The sequence below is a fragment of the Bombyx mandarina genome, chromosome 02, assembly GCF_030267445.1.
Source record: "Bombyx mandarina strain Sakado chromosome 02, ASM3026744v2".
Lineage (NCBI taxonomy): Eukaryota > Metazoa > Arthropoda > Insecta > Lepidoptera > Bombycidae > Bombyx > Bombyx mandarina.
In genome coordinates, this window is record NC_143209.1 from 1,096,890 (window position 1) to 1,108,855 (window position 11,966).

At 38.1% G+C, this 11,966-nt stretch overlaps 1 protein-coding gene across 1 annotated transcript in view; it reads right to left on the reverse strand.

Moving 5' to 3' along the window:
* Window positions 1–2,207, reverse strand: part of LOC114252599 (motor neuron and pancreas homeobox extra-extra) — a 43,802-nt gene extending 41,595 nt beyond the window's left edge. Inside the window, exon 1 of the mRNA XM_089732945.1 lies at window positions 2,006–2,207. The gene's annotated coding sequence lies outside the window, so the exon portion shown is untranslated. The remainder of the gene's footprint in view (window positions 1–2,005) is intronic.
* Window positions 2,208–11,966: the final 9,759 nt, after the last annotated feature.

The window sequence follows — 11,966 nt, forward strand, 5'->3', positions numbered from 1 at the left end:
TAGACATCGCCCTTATAATTCAAAGTGGATGGCATTCACGTTAATATAACACGTGAATCACCCTGCCTATTTCTGCCGTGAAGCAGTAATGCGTTTCGGTTTGAAGGGTGGGGCCGCCGTTGTAACTATACTGAGACCTTAGAACTTATATAACAAGGGGGTGGCGCATTTACGTTGTAGATGTATATGGGCTCCAGTAACCACTTAACACCAGGTGGACTGTGAGCTCGTCCACCCATCAAAGCAATAGAAAAAACAAAATGTGTGCAATTCACACGTGGTAGAAGTGAAACCTTCCAAAATTAAAATACAATTATCCTAAACGTCTTAAGTATATTATTATGTAAAATTTTGTCATTAGTAAATAATTGTAAGGTAGCGCCCTCTGTGAATTGATATTTTAATTTCACGTATAATCCTAAATTAAAATTCACTACAAGAGCTTTCATACACACGTTAGTATTAAAAAATCTCACAGATGGCGCCGTATTAAATAGTATGTATATTTCTGTCTCACTCTTTGCTGGCTTCATCCTACACATTTTTGTATTTGTGTCTCTTACCTGTCGTTTTTTCCGTTGCATCCGGTTTGAAATCACAACGATTCTAAAGAAGTTTTCACTTCAAAAAAACTTAGTAATGTTGGAAGCCTTACCCTTCAAAGCGAATCACAGGACTGTTTCGCGACATATAACAATATACCTTAACACCAGTAATTAAGCTACATAATTGCGGGTAACGCCTTTTGTTCTAGACTCAGTAATGCTGGAAGCTTTTGAACTTGCGGTCAAATTTCCATTCGCACCTCATCAACCTGTGATCTTCTTATTTGTTTAAATGGCTGGACGAGTTCACACGGCCGACTTGTGTTTAAGTGGTTACTGAGCCCAGGGACGTCAACATGTTACGTAAATACCCACTTTGAGACTTTTTTTAGTTATTCTGTTCTACCTATGCTGATAGCTTTGAGAGGCTGTTATCTGGTCGGAGAATAGCGACATTTTTGCAACTTTACAGGAGTGCCATTTAATTTTTTATTTAAAGTAAAATTTAGAAGAACTGACACGACAAAATAACTTTTTCAGTCATTTAAATTTGGTAAACATAATTGTCTATACTATAATATTATAAAGAGGAAAGATTTGTTTGTTTGTTTGTTTCGAATAGGCTCCGAATCTACTGGACCGATTTGAAAAATTCTTTTTCAATTAGAAGCCGACATTGTCCCTGATGAACATAGGCTACTTTTTTTGTTTTTTTTGTTTCATGTGTGTTTTAATGTTTCCGAAGCGAAGCGAGGGCGGGTCGCTAGTATTGTTAATAAAACGGACCTTTAATTACAGAGATAGATGTCGCGTATTAAGCGAAGTGTAGCTTAAATCAAATAGCCTATTCCTATCTATGCTGATAGCCTTCAAGAGGCTATTTCAGCTTCTCCTTGACGTGTAGGCGAGCTCACGGGGCTCAAACCGGAGTGTTGCTAACACTGGTCCTAGCAAGAGCAGTGCTTCGCAGAATCTACCACCGGATCGGAAACGCGACCCACTGAGAAGATCCGGCGAGAAACTCAGTGGGCTGTGTCTGTGAGACTTTGAGACATGAGTTCTAAGGTCTCAGTTTTATAATACAATGGCTGCCCCCAGCCTTCAAACCGAAACGCATTACTGCTTCACGGCAGAAATGGACAGGGTGGTGGTGTCGAGCCGTCAAGGGCTTACCAGGAAAATTCTTTTGAAAAACCTTGCCTTAGAAGCGAAATCCAAGATTAGTTCGCTCTAGGCTAGACAGGGTTACGGTAGCAATCCGTCAAGTCTACACATGACATACCAATGCCCAAAATTAAAACTTGTAAAATAATAAATACATAAAGCAAATATTTAAAAAAAAACAAAAGATTTTCTACATATCCATCGGAGTTGTATTGAAAAAAAAAACAAGCCATATTTTTAGGTTATGAAAAATATTCAGTATGTATCTACATATTTTATTGAATATCAAAACTAACCTCTTGCACGAGGAATACACTGTTGAATTCAACTAAAAAAAAACAAAACAATTCACACCGGACACACACACCACAATATACTTCGGGACATAAAACTAACGAGTAATAACAATAGGGAAACTAAAATTTTAGCACGACCAAAACTTATTAATTCAAACTACACGGTCAAAAAAGTTCGCCTCCCGCGCCGAGTTCCCGCCTTAACGACAGTTAGGTAACAACTGAATTATTAAAGCCGAACTATCACCAATTATCTGCCCATATTGTTCCCTTGTATGGAACAAAATGACTGGGCGGTAACTCCGCTCTCGTACAGACCTCTCGCGCTCAACGAAAACAACGAAGCGACGTGTCAGAATAAACTGGTTATCGACTTTCGAGGTCCAGCGTAATATGAACCGTGCGGGAGTCGATGTCAGTTTCGATGACGGGTCTCTTTGTATTGGAAAATCTCTTCGTCCCACCTCTAAAGGAATCTGGCTAACATATTCTCTATCCCTTTCTCTCTAAAGCAAATTTCCATGCGATATTGTGGCATTTTCTTAAATAAGCCACTTAGTAGAGTTTCATGTTTGTTAACGAGTGCTTTTAGCGAAGCTCAATTATTTTTGGTTTAATGACTGCTTTTCAGAGAGAAAGAGAGAGAGAAACAGCGTATTGTATTTTATAAATATATGTAATTAAAGTTGAAGTTTAAGCTCCATTTAAGAATCAGTATTTTTTTTATTTTATGTAACTGCATGAATCAAAACTGTGTTATTGGTTTTTTTTAAATGCAATTTTACAGATCTCGATTAGTATCACCATCGGACTATGTTAATGTCGATGTTAATCCTTCAGATGTGAGATCGAACTTCGTTGGTCACGTCTCAATCAATATTTACGTATCTACAGAAGGATTAAATATTTATTTATTTATCGTATGGCATTCGTTTACACTGCGTGGTTATAATTTAAATTTACAGTTTGTGAAATAATCGATAGCTTCTTCTGTTAAATTGTTAATATTGAAAGCCTTTCTTTTTGGCGATCCTAAATTTACACTTATATTATAAGGTAAATAAGTCTACACGTAACATTTTATCGTCATCAACAAATTATTAAATATGGCGTTTATTCAAAATTTTTTTTCACTTATCAACCAAAACAAGTAATGTAATTTTTTTTTCGAAATGTTATTTATGAAGGTAACTTTGAATCTCCTAAAGATAAAGTGTAATAGGTACTTAAAAGCCATTAAATTATATAAAAAAAAACTTTTTTTTGCCGCGAAAATAATCCTGAAAATTATTAAAAAAATTGGAACATTTACATACATATTTGAAATTGTAAAGAGAAGCAATATGATTATACGTCACAACTATACTTTTTTGTTGGACGTTCTCTTTTTAAAATTTCCCGCGAATTTAATAATTAATATTTCTCTTACCATAGAGTTTCAACGCCGCAATCCTCCATGTTTGTATATTAAAATTTTTTTCTCGTTCATTTTAAATGTTTTTTTTTTGCGATATGCTTGATTTAGTTTTGATTTTAATTTCAAGTTAAAGCTTTTGTTACTTGTACGTTTGTTTGTTTTTGCGTATCTCAATACTTTTTGGTTTAATACATTATGATTTGTTAACTATATTAATTAATCTTTACGCTGTTTGTTCGTACTAAATAATTAAAATTGTTTTTTTTTTTAATATATTCCATTCATCGCTAAACTTTAAATCATTAAAATTTCCTACGGTAATTTTAGTTGTAAATACAATATACAAACTTTTCTTCGATGACTACCTACTTTATTGTTTTCCACAAATCTAAGCACTTCTATTTATTATTATATTAAAGTCGACTCTGTTGTTCTCCTAAAAGTATGAAGTGGTTTTTTATTTTTTTATTTTTTTATTCCTGCATTTAAAATTTTTAATGTACAAAAAAGTATTGGTATAACGGGAATACATCATAGTGACTGTAATTATATAGCGGACTAGTGTCGCACATCTCTATCGCACGCCGCAACAATTGTATTTTGCGTTTCATTCGTGCATTGTATTTGAGGCACGCCCCCTGAAAGACAATGGCAGTGAATTTTAAAAACTATATTCTACTCTTTCTATCTCTGTTATACGTTAAAGTCTTCATTGTGTCTAAGTATATTAAAAAATTTTTTTTTTTTTAATGTTTCTTTTTTTAGAGACGACGCGTACTCAACTACTGACCCATAGACTATACAAAGTTTTTTTGTTTTTAATTTCGCCTCACCAACTTGAGACGAAGGTTCTAACACGAGTTGGGTAGTAAAAGACTTCGCTACAGAGATAGGCAGGTTCGCGGTGCCTATCCAGGCGTGATTTTTAATACCCTAATATAACAATTAAGGTAATTAGGCGTCTCAAAGACCGCGTTAATATCGTTCAAGAAACACTTTTGAAGTCGTCGTGGCCTAAAAGATAAGACGTCCGGTGCATTCGTGTTGAAGCGATGCACCGGTGTTCGAATCCCGCAGGCGGGTACCAATTTTTCTAATGAAATACGTACTTAACAAATGTTCACGATTGACTTCCACAGTGAAGGAATAACATCGTGTAATAATAGTGATACCCGCAAAATTATAATTTGCGTAATTACTGGTGGTAGGTCTTGTGAGTCCGCGCGGGTAGGTACCACCGCCCTGCCTATTTCTGCCGTGAAGCAGTAATGCGTTTCGGTTTGAAGGGTGGGGCAGCCGTTGTAACTATACTGAGACCTTACAACTTATATCTCAAGGTGGATGGCGCATTTACGTTGTAGATGTCAATGGGCTCCAGTAACCACTTAACACCAGGTGGGCTGTGAGCTCGTCCACACCTCTAAGCAATAAAAATAAATAAAAACATACTATTTCCCTGAATGAACGTAAATCATATTCTTCTCACGACGATATCGGAGCCCGGGAATTCGACATAGGTATAACGCGATAAAAAAAATCTACGCGATTTTCCAACAAATCAAGCATTGGAACACGTTATTAAAAAGTAAATAATTCATACTTAACTTGACGTTATCAATGACAGCTGTCAAGATTATTGGCCGGCTTGACGTTTAGTGCAGGAGGCGGACCTGTGGGCTTCTAGCGGTAGCTTTTGGGTTGATTTAATATGAAAACAAAGACATTTTTTCCCCTACTTATTCTCTGATAGCCTAAGAGGATATTTCAGCTACGCCCGGACGGGTAGGTGAGCTCACGGGCTCAACCTGAGAGAATTGGTTGTAGGACCTCTTGTGAGTCCGCGCGGGTAGGTACCACAGCCCTGCCTATTTCTGCCATGAAGCAGTAATGCGTTCCGGTTTGAAGGGCGGGGCAGCCGTTGTAACTATACTTGAGACCTTAGAACTTATATCTCGTTGTACATGTCTATGGGTTCCAGTAACCACTATTCTTGCATTACCACCCTCCACCACCACCTCCTTCCCCTAACCAACTATTCGATATTATCTAGTGGTACCTATAGCTAGCTCCTAGCCTATCTGTCATCGATCAACCGCCAAATCATCTGTAAATTACCGAATGATTCATCGAGACGAGATGACATCGATACGTCTTATCGATATTATTTCAACACTAGCTGTTAAGAGTCTTAGCTCAAATTATCTGTCAATGGAAGATTTTCGACGAGATAAGGGAATGTGTGTTAAAAATATATAAAAAGAAAAACAAAATACAATAAGAAAAAAGCAGCACAAAATCCAAGCTATTTTAATCTGGCACTGGTGAAATTTATTGAGTCAATTTTTTATATGGGTGGACGAGCTCACAGCCCGCCTGGTGTTCAGTGGTTACCGGAGCCCATAGACATCTACAACGTAAATGCGCCACCCACCTTGGGATACAAGTTCTAAGGTCTCAGTATAGTTACAACGGCTGCCCCACCCTTCAAACCGAAACGCATCACGGCAGAAATAGGCGGGGTGTAGGACCTAACCGTGCGGACTCACAAGAGGTCCTACCTTTTTTTTATCTACTTATGCTGTAGCGTGTGTAGGTGAGCTCACGGGGCTCAAACTGGAGAGTTGCTAACACTGACCCTAGCAAGAGCAGTGCTTCGCAGAATCTACCACCGGATCGGAAACGCGACCCACTGAGAAGATCCGGCGAGAAACTCGGTGGGCTGTGTCTGAGAGTTAATTTACTCGTCGAGCCCTTCGTCGCAAGCGACGGGTTCGACGAGAACGGTGACCGGTGCTTGAAGTACCTAAAAGCACCGTTAATAGATCAAGAGGATCCGTAATGACGTGCTTTGGGCGACGTCGACGGCTTACCATTCGGTCTACAGGATCGGGTATGTAGTTTCCAGCGGCCACGACAAGAGGGTCCTCGTGTCGTGCCGCCTTCTCGAAGTGGCCACTACCCGTCACTATGATTCTCTTCAGGTTGTCGGAGGGCTTTTTTGCTATATAACCAAAATACTGGAGCGTCTTAACCCTCAGACAAAGTCCACTGAGTTTCTCGCCGGATCTTTTCAGTGGGTCGCGTTTCCGATCCGGTGGTAGATTCTGTGAAGCACTGCTCTTGCTAGGGCCAGTGTTAGCAACACTCCCGGTTTGAGCCCCGTGAGCTCACCTATACGTCAAGGAGAAGCTGAAATAGCCTCTCAGAGGAAAAAAAAACTGGAGCATTATATTCGGCATTTTTATTTTTTTATTGCCTTTGTAGGCAGACGAGCATACGGCCCACCTGATGGTAAGTGGTTACCGTCCGGCGCCATGACAAAAGGGTCCTTCTTCGCAGTGAACGCGCAAACCTGTGTCTTCAATGGGTTGAACTGAACTGAATTCAGTTTACCCCACTTGGAGACACGCCCCAGAGAGTTCTCCACTTCAGACACAAGTTTTAATTGCCTCTCGTGTACAACGCTTCGAGAGAGACTCTGATGGCCGATATATCGCGCATCCCCCGTGCCGTCATCCGCATAGCAATGCATGCCATCAATAGATAGCATGTCATTGATATGCAGTATGAAAAGCGTGGGGGAGGGCACCGAACCTTGTGGAACGCCAGCGTTGATGGTCATGGTATCGGAGCAGCAGCCGTCGACGACAACTGCGATGCTCCGTCCATCCAAAAAGCTAGCGATCCACTTGCAGAGTCCCTCAGGGATCCGTATGCTGGAAGCTTCGATAGAAGTGCCCTATGCCAGACCCTGTCGAAGGCCTTCGCGATGTCAAGGCTCACAGCGAGAGCCTCGCCCTTGCTTTCCAAGACTTCAGCCCATTTATGTGTGATTTCGGTGGATACAGCAGATAAGTAGTTACAAAAAAAAAAGTTAAAGCAAATACATAATATATTTTGAATTTATTAATATCTGAGTAATGTAAATATGAAATGCTAAACACGTTTCCCACAGTGCGGCCGTTTATCTGTATAATATGTTTGTGTAACGTGTTTGTTTGTTTGTTTTGCCAAATAGACCGATAGCCGCGGCTTCACACGGCCTCCGAGGCGGACATTAGTTTGTGTTCGTTCTCTATAGTAATCGATTTTTAACCGGTCACAAAAATAAATAACACCGGCCGACAAATGAAAATTTTTTGAAAGTTGTTTGTATTTGAGCCATAAATATCACCAATTTATACTATTTTAAACACAAAAACACCTACATATTTGCCCTATCACATCAGATTTTTTTATAAGAAGGAAAAAGCATTTTTTTCAAAATTTAACGAAAAAATCAATAATCATATTACAAAAACATATATTTGAACATTTACAAAGAAAAAAAATGAGTAAACAATGCTGCAGGACTATTTAGAGTGACATCTTTTACGTTTCGTGACAAAATTACGTCTGGGTGTAGTTTTTTTGTGAGTATCTTCAGTAATATCACGTGTTAGTGACCAGTAGTAATCAGCCATCATATTCACATTCCATCGACCTTGGTACCTTGTCTCCATAGTTTTTATGTCCTGATGAAACCTTTCTCCCTGCTCTTTACTGTAATCACCAAGATTATCAGGAAAAAAGCCCACATGTGAATCTAGAAAGTGGAGTTTTATGCTCATATTACACCCCAATTTTTGATACTTATCCAATAAGTTTGCAACCTTATTTTTATAGTCGGGATGTTTATTATTTCCTAGAAAATTGTTGACAACATCTCTGAACGCCAGCCAAGCATCTGATTCAGTGTTATTCATTATGGCATCAAATTTTTCTCTTAAATTTTTCAGCCATCAAAGATCTGATTTGCGGTCCATCGAACACTCCTTTAATTTTTGCATCAGATTATCTTGTAATTTTTTTACACAGGTATTCAAAACTATCACTGTTTTTATCCAATGCTTTAACAAACTGTTTCATCATACCGAGTTTGATATGAAGCGGAGGTAGTAAAATTTTTTCAGGACTAATTAATTTTTTTTGTATAACGTTTTTTGTTTCTACTTTGAGATTTTTACGAGGATTCCATTATTTTTGAACGTAGTGCTTGTCTCGTGCTATACTGTCCCACACGCACAAGAAGCATGGAAATGTTGTATATAAGTAAAAAAATATAAAAAAATATATATAAGTACGTAACGTAAGATTTTTTTTTAAATAAACACACTAATTTCAGTAAAATGTTTATGAACAAAGTAACTGTAGAGGTTTATTTGCATGTAACCTGTTTCGAATGGGTGTGTCGTTGTTGCAACTAATATATTTCCTCACGAGAGGTCGCACGATTCGAGAAAAGAGCGCCAAAATCTAAAATTTAATTTATTTTAATCAAAAAATTTAAAATAGCCAATGTCTTAATTTTTTTAAAAACCTGATGTGATACGATAAAATGAGGTATAATTTCGTGATCAGCACTACCAAATTAGTGGAAAAAAGTAATCAGAACTTGAACAAGAAAAATGATGTCGGCCGGTGTAATAGTTTAAAAAACTACTCTTTTATAGAAAATCCAACTAAAAAATAGAAAATCAATTTTAATAAATTTGTATTAAAAATACTGTAAGAAAAAATGATTTTATTGTAAAAAAAAAGTGTGGGGTGCATGGTATCAATAGTTATAAGTATTTTAAAAACAGATATGATTAGAAGGGTTATTTTGATAATATCCGGAAATAATGAATAAACTATTGTATTTATTTTTAATTTTTTAGTTGAATTTACAATTTTTTTTATTTTTTTTTTAAATAACGTTCCTCAGATTTTGTTCTGGCTGAACCGATTTTGATGGATTTTTTTTATTATTATGAAGAAAAATGAAGAGCATTCGGGCACTGTGAATATGCCGCGAATGTAAAAGAGTGAATATGGATGAAAAAGCGTGCTTACAAAGGACATTCGGTTGGATACCTACAGTACTTAGTTACCTACAGTGCAGTTTACTGGTGGTTGGACCTCTTATGAGTGAGTCTGCACGGGTAGGTACCACCGCCCCACCTATTTTTTATTTTTATTGCTTAGATGGGTGGACGAGCTCACAGCCCACCTGGTGTTAAGTGGTTACTGGAGCCCATAGACATTCACAACATAAATGCGCCACCCACCTTGAGATATAAGTTCTAAGGTCTCAAGTATAGTTACAACGACTGCCCCACCCTTCAAACCGAAACGCATTACTGCTTCACGACAGAAATAGGCAGGGTGGTGGTATCCACCCGCGCGGGCTCACAAGAGGTCCTACCTTATAGATGTCTATAGGACGCACTTACGTTGTAGATTGTCTATGGGCTTCGGTAACCACTTAACACCAGGTGGGCTGTGAGCTCGTCCACCCATCTAAGCATTAAAAAATAAAAAGATACATAAGTAAATATTCAAATAAGAAATAAATTATAAACTGTACATGTATACCTAGTCTTATTATAAATACTGAGAAAAAGGAAAAAAAAAAACTATTGCAAATAACATTTATTACTTTTACAGTGTGTTAGTTTCATACATAAATATAAAACAATTTAAAGTATAAAAAGCTTATTCGAAGTGGTCTCCATTGGCTGCAATACAGTCCTTTAAACGTTGAGGCCAGTTATCAATACCTAGTCAGGTCATAAGTATTGTCACACAGTAAAAACTTTTCTCTTAGAATGCTGGCCACAAAAAAGTTTATTGAATTAGAATTTCGAATTGTTCATGAAAATAAAAATGTATACTTTTAGAATTTTACTCATTTTTAAATATGGAGTGGACGCTTAAAGAAGACCGTGTTGCAGTTATTGCGTTGCATCGTTGCGGTTACGCGCCAATTCAAATTTTTAACATACTGAAAAATTTAAATATAACCAAAAGATTCGTTTATCGTACCATCAAACGATACAATGAAGACTCTAGTGTAGATGACAGGTCAAGAAGTGGTCGCCCTCGGTCTGTTAGGACTCCAGCAGTGATAAAAGCTATGAAGGCGCGAATTCAAAGAAATCCCAAACGTAAGCAGAAACTGTTGGCCCTTCAGATGGGGTTAAGCAGAACCACGGTGAAAAGGGTGTTAAATGAAGACTTAGGGCTTCGGGCATATCGAAGAAAAACAGGACATCGTTTGAATGCTCGTCTAATGGACCTGAGACTGAAGAGATGGCGCGCTTTGTTGAAGCGGTACGCGGGAAAAAAATATCGGGAAATTCTTTTTTCGGATGAAAAAAATTTTACCGTAGAAGAGAGCTACAACAAACAAAATGATAAGGTGTACGCACACAGTAGTGAAGAAGCGAGCAACCGTATTCCGCGTGTCCAACGAGGTCATTTTCCATCCTCGCTCATGGTATGGTTGGGAGTTTCTTATTGGGGCTTAACAGAGGTACATTTTTATGAGAAAGGTGTAAAAACGAATGCAGTTGTGTATCAAAATACAGTCCTGACGAACCTTGTGGAACCTGTTTCTCATACCATGTTCAATAACAGGCACTGGGTATTCCAACAAGATTCGGCGCCAGCTCATAGAGCGACGAGCACACAAGACTGGCTGGCGGCGCGTGAAATCGACTTCATCCGGCACGAAGACTGACCCTCCTCCAGTCCAGATTTGAATCCGTTAGATTACAAGATATGGCAACACTTGGAGGAAAAGGCGTGCTCAAAGCCTCATCCCAATTTGGAGTCACTCAAGACATCCTTGATTAAGGCAGCTGCCGATATTGACATGGACCTCGTTCGTGCTGCGATAGACGACTGGCCGCGCAGATTGAAGGCCTGTATTCAAAATCACGAAGGTCATTTTGAATAAACTTTAGTGTCATAAGAATCTATGTTTTGTTAAGTTCATTTTGGTATATGAATGGTTACATAATGAATAAACTTGTTTCAATTATTTTACATTAAACATGTGACAGAATTTATGACCTGACTAGGTAGAAGCACGCATTCTTTCCATGGGAAAATTTTTCACTGCCAATCGTACGGATTGTTTTAGGGACTCCAAATTATCATGGCGTTTAGAGCAAGCCGTACTCTATAAAACTGACCATAAATCATAATCCAGTGATTAAGATACGGACTAGACGACGGCCAGTCTTCAGCTCTGATGAAGTCCGAAACGTTCGTTTCCAACCAAGACTGCGTACGAAAAATGTTGTCAAAGCAGTAAGGGAAAGAATTCGAAGAAATCCTGTCCGAAATCAAAAAATTTTATCCCGGGAGTTGAAGATAGCACCTAGAACCATGTCGCGTATTTTAAAAGATGACTTAGGACTTGCAGCCTATAAGAGACGTACTGGTCATTTCTTAACTTATAATTTAAAAGAGAATAGGGTGGTAAAATCGAAACAACTACTCAAGCGGTTCGCAAAGGTAGGTCATAGAAAAATTTTGTTTACGGATGAGAATTTTTTTACAATTGAGCAACATTTTAACAAACAAAATGACCGTATTTATGCTCAAAGCTCTAAGGAAGCTTCCCAATTAGTCGACAGAGTGCAACGTGGGCACTATCCGATTTCAGTGATGGTTTGGTGGGGTATTAGGTATGAAGGAGTGACTGAGCCATACTTTTGTGAAAAAGGTATCAAA